At 43.4% G+C, this 25,630-nt stretch overlaps 1 pseudogene; it reads left to right on the forward strand.

Moving 5' to 3' along the window:
• The first annotated feature begins 23,549 nt into the window (after window positions 1–23,549).
• Window positions 23,550–24,821, forward strand: LOC145408303 (large subunit ribosomal RNA; annotated as a pseudogene).
• The last annotated feature ends 809 nt before the right edge of the window (window positions 24,822–25,630 follow it).

Raw genomic sequence — 25,630 nt, forward strand, 5'->3', positions numbered from 1 at the left:
GGGAGGTTTTGTGTGTGTGTGTGTGTGTGTGTGTGTGTGTGAGAGAGAGAGAGAGAGAGAGAGAGAGAGAGAAAGAGACATTTTTCCCATGTTACACAGGAAAGCAAGTGAGCACCAAGTACGGAAATAGCCAAAATGAGAGAGAGAGAGAGAGAGAGATGGGGGGCGGGAGGCGGGAGCGGGCATCCATTAATCATCGCTGGTATTATTCAGTTATCCCTGCCGCACCACCCTCACGATCCATAAAAAAGACACACTGCCCGTGTTTAGACCCAGGGAGATCACGGAAAAGGAACACTAAAAAAAAATAAATAAAAAAAAACAGTCTCTCTCTCTCTCTCTCTCTCTCTCTCTCTCTCACACACACACACAAGCCTTATGAGGAAAAACTACAAGCTGGACCTGTTTTCATTGACCAACCGACGACTAAGAGAAACGCAAGCAGAACTGCCATTTTTCTTTACACAGCAGACATTTTCGGTTTTGCCTTTAACTTGTCGACGCCCAAATAAAGCCTTGAACTTCCCTGGGCACAGAGTTTAATCACAAAAGCCTTCTAAAAACAGATTAAAACGTCACTTGTTGGCAACGGTCCTAACATAAAGAGCGTGTGCATGAATATGCACAATTACAAGCTTTACAACGTAAAAAGTTTAATTGAGTGCACTGGAGTACATAAGCATGCAAATATAATTATGATACATTAACTAAAAAATTACAAAAGAAAATTGGATGTTTATTCCTGAGTTTATATGCAATTAAACTTCGCAGGAAGTATTTTAACATCGATGTATTTTAACATAATTAATTTTTTTCTTCTTCTTCTTTTTCAGCCTCGGCGACGAATTCTTGAATCTATCATTAGAATACTCTAATGCTACTTAGGCTATGCCCCGGCTCCGACTATTAGCAGCGATATTTATCCTTCCCATTCGTAGACTTATGAATACACATTAAAAAGAAATAGCTTTCCCTTTAACCAAATACGGCGGCAGATATTGCTGTATGGAATAAGATGTTAATACTCGTATTCTCATCTACAAACTTTAAGCCGAGGTAAAATTGTTTAAATCCCTCAACAAACAACAACACTTAAAAGTCTTACTCTAAACAAAATACATAAAGGAACGGGTTATACTGCAATTTACGATGCATGCATTTTAGCTCAGAAAAACAGGTTACCCTCAAAATATAGATTGAAGTGCAAATGAACAGGAGTAAGCTATACAGGCAAGCATCTAGTACTGGTTCACCTGCTACACCACCACTCACCAGCACCATCACGCCATCCATAGCAAAGGTGAGTTATGAGAGCAATTACCAGTGATGTGAAGGGTGGGAAAAAAAAAAAGTCACTTACCTTGTCAGGGTGTTAGTTGGCGGTAGGATTAATGAGGAGGCGTAACACCAGTAAGCCTCCGTATACACTATTATACATCAGGGCTAAACTCTCATAGCCAAAGAAACTTCAGTATATCATGTTAGGGATCATGGGGCCGTGATATTAAGCCTGAGTTCGCGAAGGGAAAGGCAAGACCTCCAGTTACTGATGCCGCTGTTAAACTACATGATGATTTAAGGAGAGAGAGAGAGAGAGAATATTTAACACCTCGCTGATTATATATTATGAAAAATGGAGTGCAGTCTCACCATTTCTTATCCTTACAGGCGTTTTTAATTGATCATCATAAATAATACTTGCCTAAACCTTCAAGCACTCAAGTATTAATGCTACGGCCATACTCTCACCTTAGCGGGAATCCAGTGGCACCTTAGCAACCCTGTACCCCTATTCCTGTCTTCATACCACCAAAACTGTTATTCAGCATTAGTATAAGAGATCTTCAGAACACAACAGCATCACCAAAGCTCACTCTTATCAACACTCCACGAAAATTCCAAAATACCAAAGCACTTCAATGTTCGGTCATGTTATCATCACGAAAATTCCACGATACCAAAGGAAAATCAAACTCCTTTCGTATTATTATCACTGCATGACAGTACCGGTACCCAAACATCAAAAGCGCCACCAGAACTTATTTTCACCATCATCACGACGCGATTGCCAGAACACCACAGTAAAATCAAAATTCTATAATACCACCATTACTACACCACAGTATCACAGCACCAAACATCATCAGAGCCGACTCTCATCATTATCATTACAAGATAACAGAGCACGACAGCAGCAGCCAATATTCTTGAATGGTACACGATATTATCAGAACACAGTACCAGCACCAAACGATATTCTTGGCATAAAAACACGAAAATGCCTCAGCAACAAAGCACCGGACAAGGTCATCATCATCTCCACACGATATTAACTGAACACTGCACCACAAATAATGTTCCTTCTTATTTCCTCTGCACGACATGAAGAGAATACTACAGCATCACCAAGTTCACTCGCATTATCATCCCCACAAAATAACGCCAGGACATCACAGAACCATCCAAGCTCTTTCTTATCATTAGCATACGATATTAAGTGAAAACAGTAGGACATCACTGAAATTCAATCTTATTATCCTTACACAAAAATCTCAGAAACTAAAGCACCATCAAAGCTCTTTATCACCACTACATGATAATAAGAGAACCCAACAGCACCAGCGAAGCTCTTCATAACTCTTACAAGACATTAAGGGAACACAACAGCACTATCAATGCTCTTTCTCAGCAGTACCGCTGCGCGAAAATTGCACAACACTAATGCTCGACCAAAGTTCATTCCTCCCATCTCTATAAAAAAAATTATCATTATACTGCTACTCTATTCTCTTTAATTTAACCTAGCCTAAAGTTGCCATCTCTCTGACTAGTATGACAAGTTGTGAGAATAGTCTATCTATCTATATATTGCCAGAAGCTTAATCCCGTAAGGAGTGGCCACAAACAAATCGCCTCCTTGTCGCCCTGTTCTCCGCTTTTTCATTGCCCTACTCCCAGCTCACACACCCCCATCTCATATACCTATCCACTTCCTCCCTCCATCTCATCATTGGCCTCGCCCTCCCTCTCCCTCCCTCCACCTCACTCACATACATTCTCCTCTTCAGTCTCTCACTCTCCATCCTCTCCACATGGCCAAACCACCTCAGTGTGTTTCTCCTAACGCTTCCTATCACATCCACATCCACACCACAACCCTCCATCACTTCCTTATTTGTCAGTCTATCTCTCCATGTGGCTCCACATGCTCCTCTCTAATATCTCATCTCCACTGCTCTCACTCTTGACTTCTGTCCCTCCAGCAAGGTCCAAGCTTCACTTCCATACGTTAGAGTTGGTATCACAATACTCTCATGTAGGCCTAGTAGCTTTTTCACTTCCATGCTCACTTCCCTGTTTCTTATCACTCCTTTCAAGAACCAGCAACATTTCTTCCCTGTTGTACCTTTCAAGCACTTCACCCTCTAAACTTCCAGCCTTACTCATCACACTACCCACGTACTTAAACGCACTCACATTTTCCATTTCCTCCTCATCCAACCTCACTGTACTGTATATTCACTGACTTCACTTTTCTCGAAGACCATAACTTTACTCTTCCCTACATTCACCTTTAGATTCCGTTTCTTACATACTCTCCCAAACTCATCTACCAAGCCCCGCAGCTCCTCTTCGTCTTCACTTAATATTTGCAAACAACAGTACAGTATCATCTGCAAACAACAGTACAGGGAGTTTCCAAACATTCCCCTCTATCACCAGGGCCGCTCCTACATCCACTGCCATGCATTGTATCTCTTTTATAACTCCATCCATACACAAATTGAACAACCATGGAGACACGACACATCCTTCTTTCAATTCAACCTTCAAATAGAAAAATTCACTCAGTTCACTATCCATACGCACTGCAGCCTCAGCACCCTCATACATACTTTTCACGGCCTTCAACAATTTCCCATCTACTTTATATATTCTTAATACTTTCCACAGTCCTTGTCTATCCACCTTGTCATATGCTTTCTCCAAATCCATGAAGGCCACATACAACTTCTTTTCGTTCTCTAGAAACTTTTCCACTAAAGATCTAAGAATGAATATCTGATCTACACAACCTCTTCCCTTCCTAAAAGCTCCCTGTTATTCTCCAAGTAATTCCTCTGTTATTTCCCTAACTCTCTCAGTAAGTATCCTACCATATACTTTTCCTGTTACACTAAGAAGACAAATGCCCCTATGATTGCCCCTATGATTACAACACACCTCGTTTTCCTAGTTTCCTTTGTACATGGGAATGATTATACCTGACTTCCAGTCCTCCGGGACTCTACCTTCCTCCCAGGCCAATCTGCACATCTTCCACATCCATTCTACTACTATCTCTCCCCCATGCTTCAGCATTTCACCACACACTCCATCAATTCCTGGGGCTTTCCCCATTTTAACTTTCTTCATTGCTTCCACAACTTCCATCTTAATGAATTCTTCCTCTCTTCTCACACCCCTCTTTCTCCCAGCCATTCCCCAACCACTTATACTTTTATTGCATTCATTCTCTATGTTCAACAATTCCTTAACGTGTTCTCTCCATCTGCTCACTTTTTCTCCCTTCTCCACTAGTCATCTACCATTTTTATCTTTCACTCCCCAACTGACTTCTTTGGAACCCTGTCTAATTCTGTTTACTTCTATCCAGGAAATTTTCTAACATTTCCTCCACTTTACACTCAAGTTCCTTCCAAATTCCTCATCCACTCTCTTCTTACTCTCTCATACTAATCTTTTCACCTCTCTCTTCCTCTTTACATATAACTCTCTCTTTTGTCTCTCAACTTCCTCCACGTCCCTGTTCCTCATCCTCTCACTATATGCTGTCTTCTTAGTGTAACATCAGAAAATTTGGTTATTCACATAGCAGCGCTATGGAAAGGTTGTATAACCATAATATATTTTTCTGCTACTGTGGTATGTGAAATAAGTTGCACAATGACAAAGATCTTTACCAAATTAGGATGAAAAGGGAAAAACACTTTTCCGACCCAGTTGCACTTGTCTCATATACCATAAGAACAATACAATATCATACAAATGCTGCCCACTAACACATGCACCCCTTCAGTACAATGATGTCTTAGTTAATTCCTGATACCTCCAGATTATTTTATTCATCTTTGGAGAAACTTTCCGAAATGTAGAGGTTAAATATAGATTTCACCGTACCCCTCACTACCAAAAACATCTAAACTAAACTAACTACAGCAGCCTGTAAGCAGTAGGAAAAATACATGCCACATCGTGGTGACGTGGTTAATGATACTTTCAAGTGTCACAAAATTTCACTGCACCTAAAGCAGACACACCTCGCCCGCCCTCCATTATCATGTGTCGTTTCTAAAACCACCTAAATTCACACTCGTTTTTCCACTTTCCGATCAGGACACATCACAGATAAGCTAATTGCACCTGTGTGTGTGTGTGTGTGTGTGTGTGTGTGTGTGTGTGTGTGTGTGTGTGTGTGTGTGTGTGTGTGTGTGTGTGTGTGTGTGTGTGTGTGTGTGTGTGTGTGTGTGTGTGTGTGTGTGTGTGTGTGTGTGTGTGTGTGTGTGTGTGTGTGTGTGTGTGTGTGTGTGTGTGTGTGTGTGTGTGTGTGTGTGTGTGTGTGTGTGTGTGTGTGTGTGTGTGTGTGTGTGTGTGTGTGTGTGTGTGTGTGTGTGTGTGTGTGTGTGTGTGTGTGTGTGTGTGTGTGTGTGTGTGTGTGTGTGTGTGTGTGTGTGTGTGTGTGTGTGTGTGTGTGTGTGTGTGTGTGTGTGTGTGTGTGTGTGTGTGTGTGTGTGTGTGTGTGTGTGTGTGTGTGTGTGTGTGTGTGTGTGTGTGTGTGTGTGTGTGTGTGTGTGTGTGTGTGTGTGTGTGTGTGTGTGTGTGTGTGTGTGTGTGTGTGTGTGTGTGTGTGTGTGTGTGTGTGTGTGTGTGTGTGTGTGTGTGTGTGTGTGTGTGTGTGTGTGTGTGTGTGTGTGTGTGTGTGTGTGTGTGTGTGTGTGTGTGTGTGTGTGTGAGAGAGAGAGACAGACAGACAGACAGACAGACAGACAGAGGAAGACAAAGAGGAGATGTGGCTTAGGGAGATATAAGAAAGGATAAAATATGAATGAGTGTATATACTGAAAATGAAGAGGTTTTGTTATGGCCTTCTTAAATGAAACGCCGAGAACTCGGGCTGGGAGCTGTCAACTCAAAGCTTCCGTCGGTATGCCTCCGCGAAGCCATGCGCACGGACTATCCATGACGTTGTTGATATCATCAGTTCATTGTCCCCTCATACTGTATCACTGACAAGAGTTTGGTCGACATCCGTCAAGGTTTCATTTCACTGTCCCTTCATACTATACCACTGACAAAAATTTGGTCAAAATCCGTAGTGGGGTTCAGGAGATAATAGGCATAGTCCATATGACCATGACCTTTCACCCCTTGACCTAGTTGACCTAATCAGTTCATCATCTCCTCATACTGCATCACTGACAAAAATCTGGTGGAAATCCGTCAATGGGTTCAAGCGATATAGCACCCAGGAAAGTGTGACGGACGCACAAACCCACACATGCACGCACTCATGCGTGCACAGTCGGACTACCCAATCAGTTAATGCCTCCTCAACCATTGGTGGACGGAGGCATAAAAAATAAACAAAGGTGAGGCAGACGCCTGGAAACGATTAGCTGCGGTGCCCATATCTGTAAATTTGGCCTTTGGGCTTGTGAAGGGTGATTCACACTCTCATCAAAGTTACCATAGTTGTCTAACCATTTTGTTATCAAAGAACTTGTATTACCTACCAACCTACATTGGGTTGATGGGCGCCTGAGTCAATTGCCGCTCACTAACTGCACCAGGATTCGAACCATGGTGTTTTTCCTGTTATTAATGTGTTGTGCATTATAGGTAAGGTTGGCAGAACCCAAGTTTTATTGCCAGAACAACCTGACTGGTGATTCAGTTGTTCTACCTCTCCTAGGCTTTATACAGTAGCTTGGTTCATTTACAGTATTTTACTTTATTCAGTTTTCTGAAGGGAAGGGAAAGTCTTCATTTTCGGTGTACAGCATATAAAGTGTAATACAATCTTACACATTATTATCCCTACAGTTTTATTGACTGGGTTTGATGATTTCTTGCTATATCGGTTATTAAGTGTTGTTACAGTTGCAGCTCATTCCACATGTACGAAATTTAGTGGAGACATAGGCAAAAGCGGTGTGCCTGTAGTACCTGTATATATATATATATATATATATATATATATATATATATATATATATATATATATATATATATTCTTTCTTTCTCTCTCTCTCTCTCTCTCTCTCTCTCTCTCTCTCACACACACACACACACACACACACACACACACACACACACACACACACACACACAAATCAGGCCATTCCTCGTATAATACATAACGAAACCTGATACTGACTTCCTTATCATATCGCACCATTACGACGATTGCAGTCTTATCAGTTGCCTTGCGTAAATCTACTGGATGACTTGGGGTAGCTTCAGAATCCGGCGGTATTTTGCCTAAAGCGCGGTGATTGGGTTTTACCAACCATGTGGTGGTGCAGGTGCACCAGTGTTACTTACGTTTTACTTAGATGCTCCAGCAGCACTCAGCCTTTATCCTACCGTAGATCCAGTTAGCCTTTGCTGTGCTATACAGTATCAGCCCGTGTTATGACACGGTGCATAAAATAGTCCTTACTTAACATATAAAGTTTCACTGTATTACTTAATTTTTCTATTAGTTGAAAACTGGATCTCATTCAGACTGCTGGGAGACGAAAGTGTGTTCAATGGTCAGTCAGTATAGCCACTAAACCCTCGACTTTGGCTGCTGTCTCGGCATGGGTGTGAATAGATCGGTGAAGTGTATTGCCAGACTCCCTGCACAAACACACGTAGACTATACATAATTTTACACTATCCCAGCAGCACCACGCCACAGATGTATTTTGTGTATCGGTGGTTACATACTAAAACTGACAGACATGCATATTATGGCCAGTGTTGCAGTTCGTTATATGTCCGTTTATCACACACAAACGTTGCAAATGTCATCTACTGTATTAACATGGTTCTGGACTACCCAGTTGCATTATTGGACCCCTGCACAAACAAGGCTAGACTACGCAATTTTCCTAGCAACACCACACCACCGAAATGCCTCTAACAGTGAATACTGGTACGATACTACCCTTGCAATTTCATATAGACAATGGACACACATAGTATATCAATCGAAGGACAAAGGGAAGCAGGACCTAAAATATAATGATGTGGAATGTGTATCGGTAACTGTGGTGGTGGTAATTGTAGATGGAAGGCGAAACGTCGCATAGTATAGTTGTTAAGAGCCATTATGCAAGATTCATAATAACCTCAAGTTCGGCAACAGATTTTGATATTACAGATATCCGTTATGCTGTGTCCTATGACTAACACTGAAAACGATATTCCCAAGGCAGCTAGAAACACAATAGAATATTCGGTAGGTAAGGGGGGACTTGAGGAGAGGTTGGTCAGTGGGACAGGGTATTAGGAGAGGAAGGAAAAGTTGTAGGAATAGAGGGGGGGGAGGCGGGAGGGGCTTGACCACACTGCTTGGTGGAAAGGTGTGTGTGGAAACGGGCTGGTGTGGAGTAGGAGCGAGTGAGGGGGGGGGGGGAGGTGGCAGTAGGGTCATGACCAACATATGTGATGTTTGGTGATGGTAAAGGAAATGTTCCCTATGGATGAACAGTGTGTGAGTGTAGATACACGATTAAAAAATACAACGCATCTGGAGCTGAGAGGGACATGAATGTGTAGTGCTTGCATGAAGACTAATGTAGGAATATATTAAAGAGAATATAATAAACGATAATTAATGTTTGTGATGTTGTGCTGCAACCATCCAAACTAATGAAATAGCACTCGAAGTATGCGACATCATTTGCGGACTGGACACCCTAACATCGTTATTTCAGTTATTATAATATCAAATATGCATTCACTATGCAAATACGGTATCTCATTACCTCCGTGATTCATCAGTATGATGACTGCACAACATTTTCGCACAACAAGCCATTAGCCGTCCAACATTCTAAGTAGCTATGATCCCATGTAACAGGACATCTACTTTTACCATGGTATGCGAATATAATGACTGCTTTTCTTCACAATAAAACAGTCTGGATGATGCACAACAGGGCATGACCGTTTTGTCACATGCATAAGCATGAATCATTTATGGCCACCTTGGTTTAGCTACAAAAATTTTACAACAATTGAGTCCCACACTCACTAGAATCAGGTAAACCACGTTTCGAGACACCAGACATCTCACCTAACATTTATGCACAACAACAGTTGTTCGACACATTGTTTGACGAACATTAAGACTCCAACATTCATCCAATAAACGTTACTGCATACCTACTTACAGATCACCTCAGAACATCCTTATAATCACAGCCTGCATCTCTGTTAACGAAACATGACAAAGTTTCGATGCATGTGCCCCCACCACCTGCCCCCCCTTCCCCTCCGTTCCACCTCGCCTTACAGTCACCTTGTCAGAGAAAAAAATGGGTGCCTGTGGCATTACAGTACCAATTGTTTTTCTTTCTACTTTCCACAATACCTGCGTGGCAAACACTTGCATTTGCAGACAGAGAATGCCTTGACAGAACACTGTTTCTGTAGGTACTCGATACTGTAGCAGAGGGAAAGCTCTGCAGGGTCTGCCCATTCACTTTTTTTTTTTTTACATGTCCGACCCTAGACAAAGGCTTCAGTGCCTATTCCCAAGTCCCAGTAGTCCTCCTTGGGGCCCAGTAGTCCTCCAACATTTCCACATGTCACCACTTCGGCGCTAACACCCACAATCTATATTGGATTCATGCTAAGGCCGTCTCATACAGGACTGGTGTACTGGTATTAGCGGGGGTACTTGTATGACTTGTCGGCGGGTCATCTGGAACAAACACAATGGTGCCACTTTTCACCAAACACACCACCCGCTGTACTCGTTAGAAGAGGAGGTAACTGTACCAGACTGAGATTTACAAAGCAAGATTTCAGAGCGGTATACTGGCTCGAGGCAAATCCCTCCAGCAGCTTGCTCATGACCTGGAGAGTATGACACACAACGTATACCCAGGAGCTGAACCTAACCTGTTGGCTATTCTTCTGAGGGACCACTTCATCGATGCTCTTGATAGTGCAGAGTTGAAAGTGCAAGTGAAGCAGGCACAACCAAGAAGCATGCAAGAAACACTAGCCAGGGTTCTAGAATCTGAGTCCTACATCAGGTCAAGTACATCCACTTTTCAGGCAGGTTGTAGTGCAGGATTCAAGGCAAAAAAAAGGGGCAGGTACGTGAAGCAGAAAAATTTGAAGGAAGTTACTGGTACTGTGAAAAGCCAGGACACAGGAAAGAGGACTGCTACAAGTAGAAGAGGGAACAGGAGAAGATCGTAGGAGGTTGCTGGTTCTGAGGGAAGCCAGGACACAAGGAGGAGGATTGATACAAAACAAAGAAGAAGCAAGAACAGAACAGTGCAAGGAATTCCACGAATGCAACAAAAGGGTGTTGGACATGTGGTGAGGTGGGACACTTCAGCTATGATTGTCCAAATGAGAAGGATGAAGGTAAATTTGTAAAGGCTGGTGACAAAAGGCAACAACCAGCCAGTTTTTCCCAAGAAGCCCCACCACTGAGGAAATGCAGAAGAACCTTGATAGTGTACGAGAAGATGGAAGAACAGACGGCAAGCAGTGTAATAGCAATGGGTATCTTTGCAAGAAATGCCGCCATACTACAGTGACAGGGCCAGTGTCAGACGAAAAAAACCTGAAGTGGATGCAGATGAAGAACACGGGTTTACAACCAGTGCTAGAGTGGCTGCAGCGGAGTACAGTGTAACCATCTTTTGCCCTGGAGGAGATTAAATTTAATTGTCCTCATTTCGACTATACAAATTAAATTCATTTGGTAAAAGTAAGTATTTCTGTTGTGTTTATCGTTCCCCTAATGCCCCTCCAGAGCCGAGTTTATTTGACTCTCTATCTTCACAACTAAGTGTCCTCAGCATTAATATTGCATCAGAAATTACTATTCTGGGTGATTTTAATGCCCATAATGTTGAATGGTTCACTTATTCAGCCAGAACTGATGACCCTGGTCTTGAATGTGAGCTATTTGCAGACTCATTTAATCTCACCCAGTTAGTCAGTCAACCCACCCGTGTACCAGACAACCCCAATCAAAATACCCACCTATTGGACCTGTTTCTAACAACCAATTCAGATAATTATAGTGTCGAAGTTAAGTCCCTCCTCGGATCCTCGGATCACTGTCTGATTCAAGCCACCAGTTTAACACCTACCACACCCTCCTGCTCTGAACAGGTCATGGTGACTAAATGGCACTATGACAGGGCAGACTGGGAGGGACTCCATAATTTTTTCATGAATGTTCCTTGGACCTCCTTTTTCTCCCAAGATGCAAATTCCACATTGGGCCACATACAGGATTCATTAAAGTCGGCATGGAAACATTCATTCCCCATCATAGTTACAGAAAAAGATGTAATTCTCCTAAATGGTTTGACCACAATTGTGCTAGAGTAACAGAACATAAAACAATAGCCTATAACACTTATACAAGGACCAAAACCAAAGAAGCCTTCAACTATTATAGAAATATCAGAAACCATGCCAAAATTATCATCAATCTTTTTAAATCAAACTTTCTGCATAGACTGGCAAACGAACTACTAAACAACCCAAATGATAACAAAATATTCTGGTCAACCCTTAATTCATTCAAAACTAATTTCACTTCCTCCTCTTCCATTCCACCTTTACAGTCCCCCAGTGGAAATCTAGTAAGTGACCCACGTGGAAAAGCCAAACTTCTTGTTGACATTTTTTCAACAAACTCAACCCTAAATACAGAAAATTACAATATTCCTGTACCTGATTTTGATTCCCCTCAAATACCTTCTTTCATGATTCACACCAGATATGTACAATCTGTATTACAGAATCTCTCAGCAGACAAAGCTACTGGTCCAGGTGAAATTCCTTCAATAGTACTTAAAAATTGCTCCTCAAAGTTGGCTCCTGTATTGGCAAAATTTTTCCGCCCATGCATCCATACCTCAAGTTTTCCAACCTCTTGGAGAGAAGCAAATATCCATCCTTTTCCTAAAAAGGGGGCAACTTCTGATCCATCAAACTATAGACCAATTGCAATAACTTCCATTCTTGGCAAAGTTTTTGAGACGCTAATTAACAAACACATAATCAAGCATCTAGAAATAAATTAATTAATCACTGATCGGCATTATAGATTTAGACAAGAACGTTCAACTGTAGACATTCTTTGCCTTCTTACCCATCAGACTAACAAAACAATAGACCAACACGGTGAAACACACACAATAGCACTTCATATATCAAAAGCATTTGACAGAGTATGGCACCGGGCCTTATTATCTAAGATGTCACACTATGGCCTTGCATCACTGGTTCCTCTAATTTCTTCTTACCTCCATAATAGAAAAATACGGGTCATGGTAAATGGTATTTATTCTCAATTTCATTCCATAAATGCTGGTGTACCTCAGGGATCAGTTTTGGCGCCAACCCTCTTTCTCATTCATATAAATGACCTACTGTCTGTCACTCACATCCCAATACACTCTTATGCTGATGACTCGACCCTTCATAGTTCTTTCACGTTTAGTACCTCCTTTACACAATTTGATATTATAAATTCCCAAATAAACACAGCAATTTCACTGAACCAGGACCTTTCTAAAATTAATCAATGGGGACAAAAAAATCTGGTCTCATTTAATGCTCAGAAAACTAAATACATTAATTCCTCCAATAGAAAGAATCCCTCACACTCACACATAATTTTAAATGATGTCAATAATCCCATATCCACTACAATTGATATCCCAGGTGTTACTCTAAACCCCAACCTAAGCTGGACAGCTTATGTTAAATCCCTTGCTAAAAATGCTTCTAAAAAATTGGGACTTATGTACAGAGTTCGTGAGTTCTTCACTGACGAGCAGTTGGCCACAATATAGAAAAGTCATGTGCGTTCTCAGATCGAATACTGTTCACCACTGTGGAGTGGATGTGGAGCGGTTGCATTGAGGCAGTTGGACAAAATTCAAAATAAAACCATTAGATTAATCAATAATCCTGCCATCACGCAAGACCTTCCTCCATTATCAGTACGTAGAGATGTTGCTTCATTAGCATTATTTTATAGATATTTTTACCATAAGTGTTCAGACGAACTGGCTTCAAATGTTTCTCCCCTTCACATTTTCTCACGAAATACTCAGGCAGCAGGGAGCGCCCATGAATTCACACTCGCTCCCCCGCAATGCAGAACCTCTCCTTATCAAAATTCATTTATCCCCAGAACTACTACTCTCTGGAATTCACTTCCTGGGAGTTGTTTCCCACAAATATTCAATCCACATCAATTCAAATCCAATTATTAAATATTTCGTGAATGGAGGGTGCCTTTAGGCACATGGATTTTTTTTTTCCCTTTGTTTTCCCTTCCTCCATTCATTATCTATTTAAAAAAAAAAATCTTAGGAAGAGGTTCCAGATTCAAAACAGCGACTAAGAGCTACTGGAGTCAGTGGGACATTCTTCGTTTGAACAACGGACCACTAGAGCATCTGTGGGAGACACCCGATGGCCTTAGCAAATGGTGGTTCTGAAGAAAATGAGGTCCGAGATCTTGCATGAGTCCCATAACCAGATCACCAGTGGGCACCTGGTGGTTCTGAAGAAAATGAGGTCCGGAATCTTGGATGAGTCCCAAAACCAGATCACTAGTGGGCACATGGGAGTGAAGAAAACTTCAAGCTGGCTGTGACAGAGGATCCACTGGACTGGCATGCGTCAGGAAGTTGAAGAGTGGTGTCGGGCCCATGATGTATGCTGTGCCAAGAAGGAACTCAAGAAACGTGATTGCCCCTCTCTCCAGCAAAGTGGGTGAACCAATGGAAAGAGTTGCAGTGGACATTGCTGGACCTATGCCACTCACTGAAAAAGAAAACTGGTATAGATGTGTTGTCATGGACAACTTCAAAATGTGGCCAGAAGCCTATGCCATTCCCAATCAACACACCGTGACTATTGCTCAGGTGTTGGTTGACCAGCTTTTCTGTCATTTTGGAATGCCACAAGAACTATATTCAGACCAGTGTAGAAACTTCGAGTCTGCTGTGCTCCATAAGTGCTGCTAGTTACTGGGGATCAAGAAGACCAAGACGACCCCACTAAGGCCACAGTCGGATTGGGTGGTGGAGAAATTCAACTGGACCCTGAGACAAGAACTGGCCAAGTACTGCATAGAGGGACAAACGGAATGGGATCAGAAATTACCTGCATTGCTAATGGCATATCTGTTTGCATCCCATGACTCTACCAGCTTTTTTTTTGTGGGGAAGAAGGAACCAAAGGCCGTGGGCCAATTATCATTGTTTCTTCCAAGAGAAAAACAAAATACAAGAGAGAGCCAAATTCAAGATCCAATCATTTTGAGATGTCTGGACACACTGCGTTTGAAAGACTGGACATCATAGGAAGCAGAAAATACAGACAGAGGGAGACAGTTCCAGAGGTGACCTGTGGCATAAATGAAGGACTGGGAGTAATGGATAACTCTTGCATTAGAGAGCTGGACAGAGAAGGGATGAGAGTTTGCTGCTAGACGGGTGCTACACGCCCGCCGTAGAGGTGGAAGAATGCATGCAGACAGTCCAGAGGAGCAGTGACCATTGAAGTAGCAAACAGAAAAGAGATAATGATGCAACAGTGTGGCAAAGAGACAGAGGTTGAAGGGAGTCAGCAAGAGAAGGAGAGTTAATGAGACAAAATGCCTTTGACTCCACCCTATTGAGAAGAGCTGTATGTGGGGAGCCTCCCCACACATGAGAGTTGTACTCATCACAAGAGTGGATAAAACCCCTGTACAGAGTCAACAATTGTGCAGGGATAAAGAAGGAAGGGAGTCGGCTTGGTACACCTAATCTCTTGGAAGCAGATTTTACACGAGATTTAATATAATCTTTCCAAGATAAGTCCCGAGTAAATGAAACCCCAAGCATGTTCAAGGATGATGCAGGATTAAGCTGAATATTATTAAACGTTAGTGGGTATACTTGTGGAAGATTTTGTCAGGTTCATAGGTGTAAAAACTGAGCCTTTGATGCATTAAAAACAACCAGATTATTTTTACCCCACTCAGAGATACGAGCCAAGTCAGACATTAGGTGTGTCCTAGCCTCATCCCTTGTTTGTTGAAGTTAATGCTGAGATGGACACTGCGGGAACCAAATGGAAAGGTGAAGGGTGGAGTCATCAGCGTATGAGTGGATAGGGTTAGATGTACAGCTTAGAAGGTCATTTATGAATAAAAGGAAGAGACTTGGTGATACGACAGAGCCCTGAGGAACACCACTGTTCATAGATCGAGGAGAAGAACGATGGCCGTCTACAACAGCAGCTATAGAACGACCAGAAAGGAAGCTATAGATGCAGGCACAGATAGAAGGATAGAAACCGTAAGAGGGCAGTTTGGAAATTAAAGATTTATGCCAAACTCGATCGAAAGCCTTAGAGATGTCAAGTGCAATGGCAAAGCTTTCGCCAAAGTCCCAAAAGGAGGATGACCAGGAGTCTGAAAGGTAGGTGAGAAGATCGCCAGTGGAGCGTCCCTGACGGAACCCATACTGATGATCAGAAAGGAGGTTGTGATAGGAAAGATGCTTTAAAATGTTTCTCTTAAGAAATGACTCGAAAACTTTTGAGATACAGGATGTTAATGCAACTGGACGATAGTTAGAGGACTGGGAATGGTCACCCTTCTTTGGGACTGGCTGAATGAGAGCAAACTTCCAGCAAGAAGGAAAGGTACAAGTTGACAGACAAAGGCAAAAGAGTTTGCCTAGGCAGGGTGTATGGATGGAAGCACAGTTCTTGAGAACAACAGGAGGGACTCCATCAGGCCCTTATGCCTTATTAGTACTGAGGCCTGTGATGACAGAAAATACATCAGCTGAAGACATTTTAAAGTCAGCCATGAGGAAGTCAGAGGAGGGGAAGTGATGGAGGAACAGCACATGAATCGTCTAAGGTGGAATTGGAGGAGAAAGTCTGAGCAAAGAGGTCTGCTTCATCAGTAGAAGAAATAGCTACAGAGCCATCAGAGTAGAAAAGAGGAGGGAAGGATGATGAGGTAAAGTTGTTAGAAAGGTTTTTGGCAAGGTGCCAGAAGGAGCAGGAAGAATTCAAGTTGCAGAGTTGAGAGCATTTAGTACAGATGAAATTATTATTAGCAGAGTGAAGAACAGACTTAGCACGATTTCGGGCAGAAACATATAAATGATGTGATTCAGGGGTGGGTTGGCTCCAGTACCTTTTATAGGCCCTCTCCTTGTTCCGGACAGCCTTAGAACAAGCATGATTAAACCAAGGCTTTCTTGCATTAATCAAAGGATATGAGAAAGGAATGTATGCTTTCATGCCCGAGAGAATAACCTCCATAATGAGCAAGGCACACTCAGATGCCTCCCGGCCATAGAAGCAATAATCATTCCATGGAAAATCAAAGAAGTACTGCCTGAGGGCCTCCCAATCTGCAGCTCCAAAGTGCCACAGACGACGTTTCTTTGGAGGGTCCACAGGCCATACTGGAGCGATAGGACAGGTTAAAGTGACAAGGTTGTGATTGGAGGAGCCCAACGGACAGAAAATATTAACAGCATAAGCAGAAGGATTAGTTGTAAGGAAGAGGTCAAGTATGCTGGAGCTCTCTCCAAGGCGATCAGGGATACGGGTAGGGTGCTCACCAGGTGGGTCAATGAATGGAAAGGAGAGCCGAAGGTGGTGGTGAACATTGAAATCTCTTAGAATGGAGATTTCAGAGAAAGGAAAAATGGATAGAATGTGTTCCATCATAGAAGTAAGATAGTAGAATTAGGAGATAAGTAAACAGCACACATATATTTAGTCAGAGAATGACAGGAAACCTGATGCCAGAGTGCAGAGAATTCAGAAGAATCGAGTTCAGGAACACAAGAGCAAGATAAGTCCTTGCATATATATACACAACAGCCACCTTTGGCTTTTAAATGAGTGTAGAGAAAGTAGGAGGATAAAGAAAAGGGTCTGCTGTCAGTTGCCTCAGACAGCTGAGTCTCAGTTAGAAAAAGAAGGTGAGGTTTAGAGAGGGAGAGGTGGTGCTCAACAGAGCAAAAGTTAGAGGAAAGGTAGCGAATGTTGCAGAAATAAAGAAGTGAATCAAACAGTGGTTCCAGGCAGCTCGAGTTGTCACCGAGAGAGGGGCAGAAGGTGTGGGCAAGTCCCCCCCCAGGGACTCCGAGGCCACGTGTTGCGCTGCCATGATTTTTTTTTTTTTTTTTTGGAAAAGGAAGTGTAGTGTGTACTGTGCATGTAGTTTGGTGTTGATACAGAAACTTGTACTGGAGAGCATGCTGGCCTACTCTCTGTGTTACTGAGACACTGAAAAAGTTCAGCAAAGGAGGATGGTTAGGACCTAGTCCTGAGGGCTGATGAAACAGGAGCTCCAACATACACTGTCATCAGCTACACCCCTGCAAAACTGCTGCTGAGCCACAAGTTACGTTTACCCATTGACTTGTTAATGGGATTGCCGCCTGGTGAGGAGCTACCTCCAGACACCTCCTGCTAGCTATGCGAAGCATCTTCAGGAAAAGCAGGCTGAGGTACATCATCAAGTGCAAGGAGCTCTTCAGGAGAGATGATGAAGTGTAAGTATGATGCCTCAGCAAGTGAGATGAGCTTCAAGGATGGCGATAATGTTTGGTTATACAATCCTCAGCACAAGAAGGGACAGTCACCAAAGCAGCAGAGCCCTTGGGATGGACCTTACAATGTGCTGGACCGCCTATCAGACAACGTACCGGATCCAGGGAGGCAGGAAATTAATCTCACCCAAAGGTGGTACACATGAATCATCTGTGGCAATACCATGGGCCAGGACAGTACAGCTGGGACATTTCCGAGGGATCGTGCTCACTCCCAGCCAAGGATGTTGAGGAGGACCAAGGAGCTGAAGTAGAAGAGGATGGTGACAGTTTCCCTGGGGAGGAAGTGAATCAGGAAGAGGACCAAATCACTCCAGGAGGAGTGGACTGTGTGGAGGAGCAGGGACATTATCACAAGTGGCACAGGAGAAGACCTGATAAGTTGAAGGATTATTTCGTGTATAGTTATATGTTTCATTAGAATTAATGATCATGTCTTTAAGTACTGCATAGTTATGTCGGGAAGACAAAAGAATTAGGGAGGGGGTAGTGTTGAGAAGCGGGATTTGCTAGACAGGAAGTACTGGAAGGTTCTCAGTATTTCTTGTGTTTTTCAGTTACGTGTCAGAGTTGCTAGTTAGCCTGCTATTTGTGAGTGGAGGTATTTTTAAAGTTATGCATTAAATTTTATGCTCTTTTTCTCTACTGTGTTTTATTTATGTGATTATTTGTTAAATTACCTAATTTTATCCCAGTTTGTATGTGAAGTAATTTACAGTGTTATGTAATGTAAGGAAACTCTGGCAAGTTTTGGATGTCCTTGATTTGGTAACTAGGTATTAGAGTAAACTAGAAACTTCGAATGCAAGGCTAGTTAAGGAGGTGGAAGAGTCTGGGGGAGTATCGTTTCATTTCAGTTTGAGTATAGCTCAGTGTCAGTTCAGCATCAGTGCAGATTTTATTGCTTCGGTACTTGTGAAGACAGTGACATGAACTTGGCAAGCATTAAGTGTAACTCTTTGGAAAATAAAGACACCAAACGCAAGAAGCCAGTGTTTATTTACGACGCCTGAGCTGATCTTCTGTACTGTACACCGAAAAGCTGACAACAGGAAGAACAACTCACTGGGCAACGTCCTCCCTATACTGAACTACTTCTGTCGGAGCCTGTGGCAGTGTGGAACGGGGACATAATATGAAACATTGCTTCTGGGCCTTTCTACAGTTTCAAATTCATAAATGTATTTTGACTCATAATAAATAGGTCAAATTATAGATTATTGAAAAATCTTGGGAACAGAAAGGATTTGGTTGTATGTCCCGTCGACAAAGGTAAGAGAGTCATCCTTACAAGCAAGTCTGGTTATATCGATAAACTGAAAAACAATTTAATGACCAGTAATTTTACTAAACTAAGCTACCCTGAAGTTTTAGCTTTGACTACGAAATTAGGAGACAGTATAACTAGATTCATTAATAAATTATTTTCCCTTGACATAATTTCCCCTAAAGATTCAAAATCCTTGAAACCCGTGGGATCGACTCCTGGCACTTTATGTGGTCTGTCCAAGGTGCACATACCTTCCGTGCTCCCCCGACTTATCATGGCTGCTTACAGTACTGCTTCATTTAACTAAGTTAGTCGTCCCATTTTTTAATGTTTTAGCTACTAATGACTTTACAATGAAGAATTCATATGAGTTTTGAAGATTTCATGTCTAAAGTTAATAAACCTGTCATGTGTTGTATGTGCATTTTTGTTACTTCCCTACTTAAAGTACCCCAATTGATGAAACTTTTTTTTTTTTCAATAACAGAACAGAGGAAGGAAAAACAAATGAAAAAAAAACAATTCATACACCGGATTACTGGTGTACAATTGTTATATAAAGACAATGAACTTTTCAAAGGAATGACGAAAATTTCTTCAAAGAGCTTTTGTCCCGTTGTGTGAAGGATTCTTTGTTCATATCTAAAAACGAACTCTATAAACAGATTAATTGCACAGCCATGGGATCACCCCTTGGACCTACTTTTGCCATCTTCTTTTTATGTGCTGTTATCAGCAACAATGACTGAGAGATTGTCGAAGTAATATTGAATCGTGGATGTACCGAAGATATATCGATAATACTTTTGTCATATTTAAAGATAAGTACCGCACTTATGATTTTTTTGCACTATATTACCACTCGTCAGAGTAATATACAGTTCAAGACTGAAACAGAGTCCAACGATTGTCTCCCATTTTTGGATATCACTCTGGTGTTCCGTGTTCCGCAAGCCGAGTTTCTCAGGCTTTAGTGCCGGTTTTCTCAGTTACTGCTGAAAAGTGTTTAAAAATAATGCTGTTAAAACTTTGATACATAGGGTTCGTTTTCTGGCCTATGCTGTACATATAGTACTGACTGCGAAAATGTAAATAATGCCTATAGTGAAAACATGTTCCATCGTTTTGTAAGAAATTTTCTAAACAACCATTATATGCCAGAACAACCAATTCCTACTGTTTGTAAGGAGTTATTTTACCTTAGTTTACCCTACTTGGGTGCTATCTCTGTTCATATGAAAGACTATTTCAGTCTTGCTAAATTTTATCTTCAAATATTTATTATTAGCCTATATTACGTAATTCATTCAAAATTAGTTATTTCTTTCCCGTTAAGGACCCTATTCCTACCAACATAATGGTATAATGGTAGCTCAGCCCGTGCTTTCAAGGTCAGGACAGACAAGCATATTGGTCATCGAGGAGGACAATTCGTAGACTCAGGTCGCCTCCTCACTGCGCAGCTAGGGATCACTGTGTATCTTGTATTATCATTGTGAAGAAAGTGTACTTTAAACTATTATCTTGTACATCAAATAACAATTATAGATTGCTTGAATAACTGAATATAATAACCTAACCCACCTGTAAATAAGGCAATGTCTGCAACACTACCTTATGTTGTATAAATCTGTTTTAGGTCCTTCCTCCTTTCCTCAGCATATATGAGCATCTTTTACTTAAACACTTTATGAGAAATATGTTTTAGTGCTTAGTCTTACTATTTTACCGTATTCTTTTTAGGTCACTAGCGAAGACAAAACATATAAAATATGAAATAAAGGTACTGTTCGTTCTACGCTTGTTGTGCTCTTCTTGCTCAAGGTAAGGTTCCCTACGAACACCCCACAACCCGATGCTGAGATAGATGTGGACGCCTCGTGTTACAGGGGTTCCAAAAATTTAAATATTCATCTACCAAGCTACCTATGAAACAACTCGACCTTGATTTCCATGTGAGTTGCAAGACCCATGATCCTTCCCTAAATTTCTGAGTTTTTTAAAACAGTATAGAAGAAAACCTTGTCTAATTCAGATCTGCACAAGATATGGCAGAGGAAACAAGAAATTCGAAAACATGAACCGCATAAAAAAGAATTCCACGATAAGCTAAGTCCTCAATATCTATTCCTCATTTTTACTGATTGGTCCGATTTGCATGCCACAAGCTTGTGGCGCCGAGAACATAAACATGACGAATGCGATCCTGTACCAAGGTGGCATGATGTTTATGTGGCATTGTTGAATGTCCAGAAGGCATTCGACACTCTATCCCACTCTGCCTTGGGCGCCATACTTCGTAGAGTTGGCATGTCACCTCCTCTAGCTCTGTACTGTACTTGATGTTGTGTAACAGCAAGACTGGACATCGTGGGGACGATCATCAGTCTGGCCAGGGGGGTCCAGCAGGGGGATCCTCTCTCTCCGTTGATTTTCAATGCAGCAATGGATTATATACTAGGAGGCCTGGATCTCCAGCTGGGGATCAAGCTAGGGGATCAACATGTGGTTGGTTATCCCTACGCTGATGACTTTGTCTTGACGTCACCCATCAAGCCTTCCCTTCAGGCCTTAGTTGACTCGGTTATCAGGAGGCTGGATCAACTTGGCCTGCTGGTAAATCCTGACAAGTGTAGATCTATTGCCATAGTGCAGGACGGGAAGGCCAAAAAGTACATTTGGTCGGCCAACCCATTCCTCACCGCTGGTGGTCGTATGATCCCCACGCTTAGTGCCTGTCAGACTGCAAAGTATCTTGGCGTGGATGTGGGCTGGAGACCGTCTCAAGCAGTGTACAGAGAGATGCTGATGAAGATGCACAGGCAGTTACATGTGGCGCCCTTGCGCCCTCAACAAAAGCTGTGGGCGATCACCAAGGTAGTATACCCGAGGTTTCTCTACGGACTTGTCCTAGTGGGGTTGCCTCTGGGTGTGCTCAAGGACTTAGATCGGAGCATGAGAGCATCAGTGAGGGATATATTACACCTTCTCGCTGATACCTCGAAAGCGTTTTTCCATGCACCGCTTAAGGGTGGAGGATTAGGGATTCCCTCATTTTATTCCCAAGTTCCGACACTCAGGGAAGCTCGACTCCTCCAAATTGATCGGTCAACTTGCCCAATCATGACAAATCTCCGTGAGCACCCTTACATAAGGGACTGCATGGAGCGGATCAGATGGCCCATCATACAGGGGGTCAGGGTTGCTGACTGTCGCATTGAGGTCCAGTGGATCCTGGACCTCTGCAGGTGGTATGACAGCGAAGGCTTAAAGGGCTGCTCTAGGCAGGATCATGGTGCAGATATATGAAGGTTCTGGTGGTCTCAGTGGCTCCAGATACATCAGAGCCATTAAACTGAGAGGAAATCTCGAGAGCACTCCTGTAAGATCTTTGAGGGGACATGCAGTTCAGTGACCCAATCTGCGCTGTGAGGGTGGATGTAGGACCCCACCCTCCTTGAATCATGTCCTCTAGGGTTGTGCTCTGACGCACGAAATTCACGTCGCCTGGCACGATAGGCTCGTACAGTACATCCACGGGCAGATAGAGCGGGCATGTCCCAACTATCATGTTGGGAAAGAGGTCTTATTGCGTGCAGGACCAGTTATGAGATGGCCAGACTTTCTTATAGACACAGGGACCTCAGTTGTAGTTCTTGACGTGCAGGTAACATCCGATGCCCGCTATACTTCACTGTATTCAGCTGTGTCATGCAAGGCTGAATACAATAATACCCCTAATGTGAAAGAGGTGGCATGTCAGTGGGCAGCCAGGCACAACGCAATCATTGAGCCAGTAGTGCTCAATTGGAGGGGGGAAGTTGGCGTCTAACATCGCTGCAGCCCTCAAAAGATTGGGCTTTACCACCAAAGCCCTGGCGATCCTGGTATTGATTTCCTTGGAGGGGTAAAACAACATTGTTCAATTTCAGCGAAGGAGAGGATAGAGGAGGCAGGTATGGGCTCCTGAATGATGCATTAAGGTCACATAAAGAGGTACCATACCGCTGGTCAAGCTTGCCAGCCCCAGTGGGGGTCCTCGCCCTACCAATCGTGGTGCTGCAGGAATCCACGGATGATAGAACAGTCCGTGGGTGGTAGGGTAATAGTAATGATATAAGATCGTGGTGGTACCATGCAGAGGGCACACCACACGTCTGTAACAAGCAAAGATGACTGGGATCCAATGATGGGGAGGCATAGTCAAGGCATGAAGGAAGGTTATATGGTGGACATGCCCCAACCTGAGGACCCAAGTCAATTACTAGCCATACGCCTCATCATCTAATTAGTGACATGCATGAATGGATTAACGAGATTCCCACTGTCCCTATCTACTGTCTAGCAAACCCACAGGCAGGGTAACAGGCCTGCAGCAGACAGCAGGGAAAGACCCTATTGAGCTTAACTCTAGTCTGATTTTGTAGACTTCAGAGGTGTTGCATAAGTGGGAGGTGGGTCTCCCTCCTCAGAGGGCCCGCCATCTATGAAATACTACTAATCTGATCGTTTCTTTACTTACTTGGTGAGACTTCCCTAGTGGGAGTGTCTCCTTATTCTAGTGCTAAGCAGTGGTGGGGGGTCCTCAGTGGGGAGGGCTCAGGCTTTTTTTTCTCCCTTTGTGGAGTGTCTTTTATCCTTCGGGGAGGAGCCTCCGAGGGGGGGGGGGTCAGCGCTACAGCCCGCCGAGGTGTGCCTGCCCTTTACCCCACATCACCGAGGCCCTCTGCAATCTGCTCTGAGGACAGAATCAGGTGGGGAGTTTGACTGGGGAGGTAAATTTATCAAATGATAACACAGGTGTCTTAAGGCCAGCTCAGCGTGGACAGAAACCTCATGTAGAGTAAAAAGGCAAAAGCTGGCTTGATCCTGATTTTCAGTACGAATACGGACTGCAAAAGCACGGCCTACTGATCCTTTTGACTTAAGAGTTTTAAGGAAAAGGGTCAGCAAAGTTGACACAGAGATAACTGGCTTGTGGCGGCCAAGCATACATAGCGACGTCGCTTTTTTATCCTTCGATGTCGGTTCTTCCTATCACTGCGAAGTAGAATTCGCCAAGTGTCGGATTGTTCACCCGAAAAAGGGAACATGAGCTGGGTTTAGACCGACCATCACGAGACAGGTTAATGTTATCCTACTGTTTGCTAACAAAGTTGTGTGTCTCTCCATCGGTATAGCAGTCCTGCTCAGTACAAGAGGAACTGCAAGTCCGGACATATGGCACAGCTCTTGTTCAAGAGGACAGTGGAGCATTGCTACATCCATCCGATTATGCCTGAAGGCCTCTTAAGGCAGAATCATGGCTAGTGGTAGACGGTTTGTGTACATCTAGCATTGGGATGGTCGCCTTTACTGACGAAAAAGACTCGGGCCACCACCCGTCACCCCCCCTCCTCGAGGGGCGGGCAGCAGGCTAACCTGTGGTGGCTGAGGTCAGGCCACTGCAAGGGGATATCAAAGGGCCGTAGTCATGGGCCAAAGAGTGCCACGCTCCCCTGCATCCCGAATACAGATCGTTCGAATGCTGATGTGACGTATGGAAGCGTTCGCATACAACTTACGTACCAGTCGGGGTGTTATATACGGTACAGCAGTATCCTCACTGCGATCCAGGAAGACTATTCCCTTTTCAGGCTGGAGGTATTGTCACGGGCCTTTGGAGATGGGGTATACCTACCCTTAAGAGCAATGCTTGATGAACCCACATACATGTGTTGTCTGTCAGTTGATGATGATCAGTCCTTCTCATCTTCTTCCTCTTTGTTGGGAGGAGGAAGAGGAGGAGAAGAAGAAGGTGCTGATTGATTGATATCAGCCCCCTGATCAATCAAAGGGTAAGCCACTTGGTGCTTCTTCCTCCTCTTTCAACTTACTACTAAGCCCTTGTGGTGTCGCAGCAGCTGCTGCTGCTGCACACTGCATCCATCATCCACCTCACCACCAACACCACCAGATGCTTGCTGTTGGAGGTGGAGGAGGGAGAGGAGAGGAGCAGAAGGGCACTAGGAGAGAAGGTGTGTTGATGAGGGAGGACTCAGAAGATGGTGGCTGCTGAGGAACAAGGAGACAGAGAGAGAGAGAGATGGATGCATGTCGGCCTGCTTGGTTATGTACAAAGCAGAGCCTTCCTCCCTTCCTTCCTTCCTTCCTTCCTTCCTTCCACCCACCCACCCTCAAGCCAAGGAGAGATGAGTGTGTTTACAGTATGTCCCTCCCTAGAGGAGGAAGAGCTTAGACAAGCAGCAGCAGCTGCTACAGGTACAGATTAGCTGCAAGAAGGAAGAGGAGGAGGGAAGGCGTCATCATGCTCTGTCTGAGCATCAGAGAGGTCTCCAAAGAGAAAGCCTCCTCAGAAGAAAGGGAGGAGGTGAGGCAGTGCCTTGGACAGTCCCTCTCTGCTTGTATACATGGTGTGCTAGCTGCACAGCCCCCAGTCTTAGCTGCCTGGTGGGCT

The sequence above is a fragment of the Coenobita brevimanus genome, chromosome 76, assembly GCF_032717465.1.
Source record: "Coenobita brevimanus isolate Jiangsu-jjx chromosome 76, ASM3271746v2, whole genome shotgun sequence".
Classification (NCBI taxonomy): domain Eukaryota; kingdom Metazoa; phylum Arthropoda; class Malacostraca; order Decapoda; family Coenobitidae; genus Coenobita; species Coenobita brevimanus.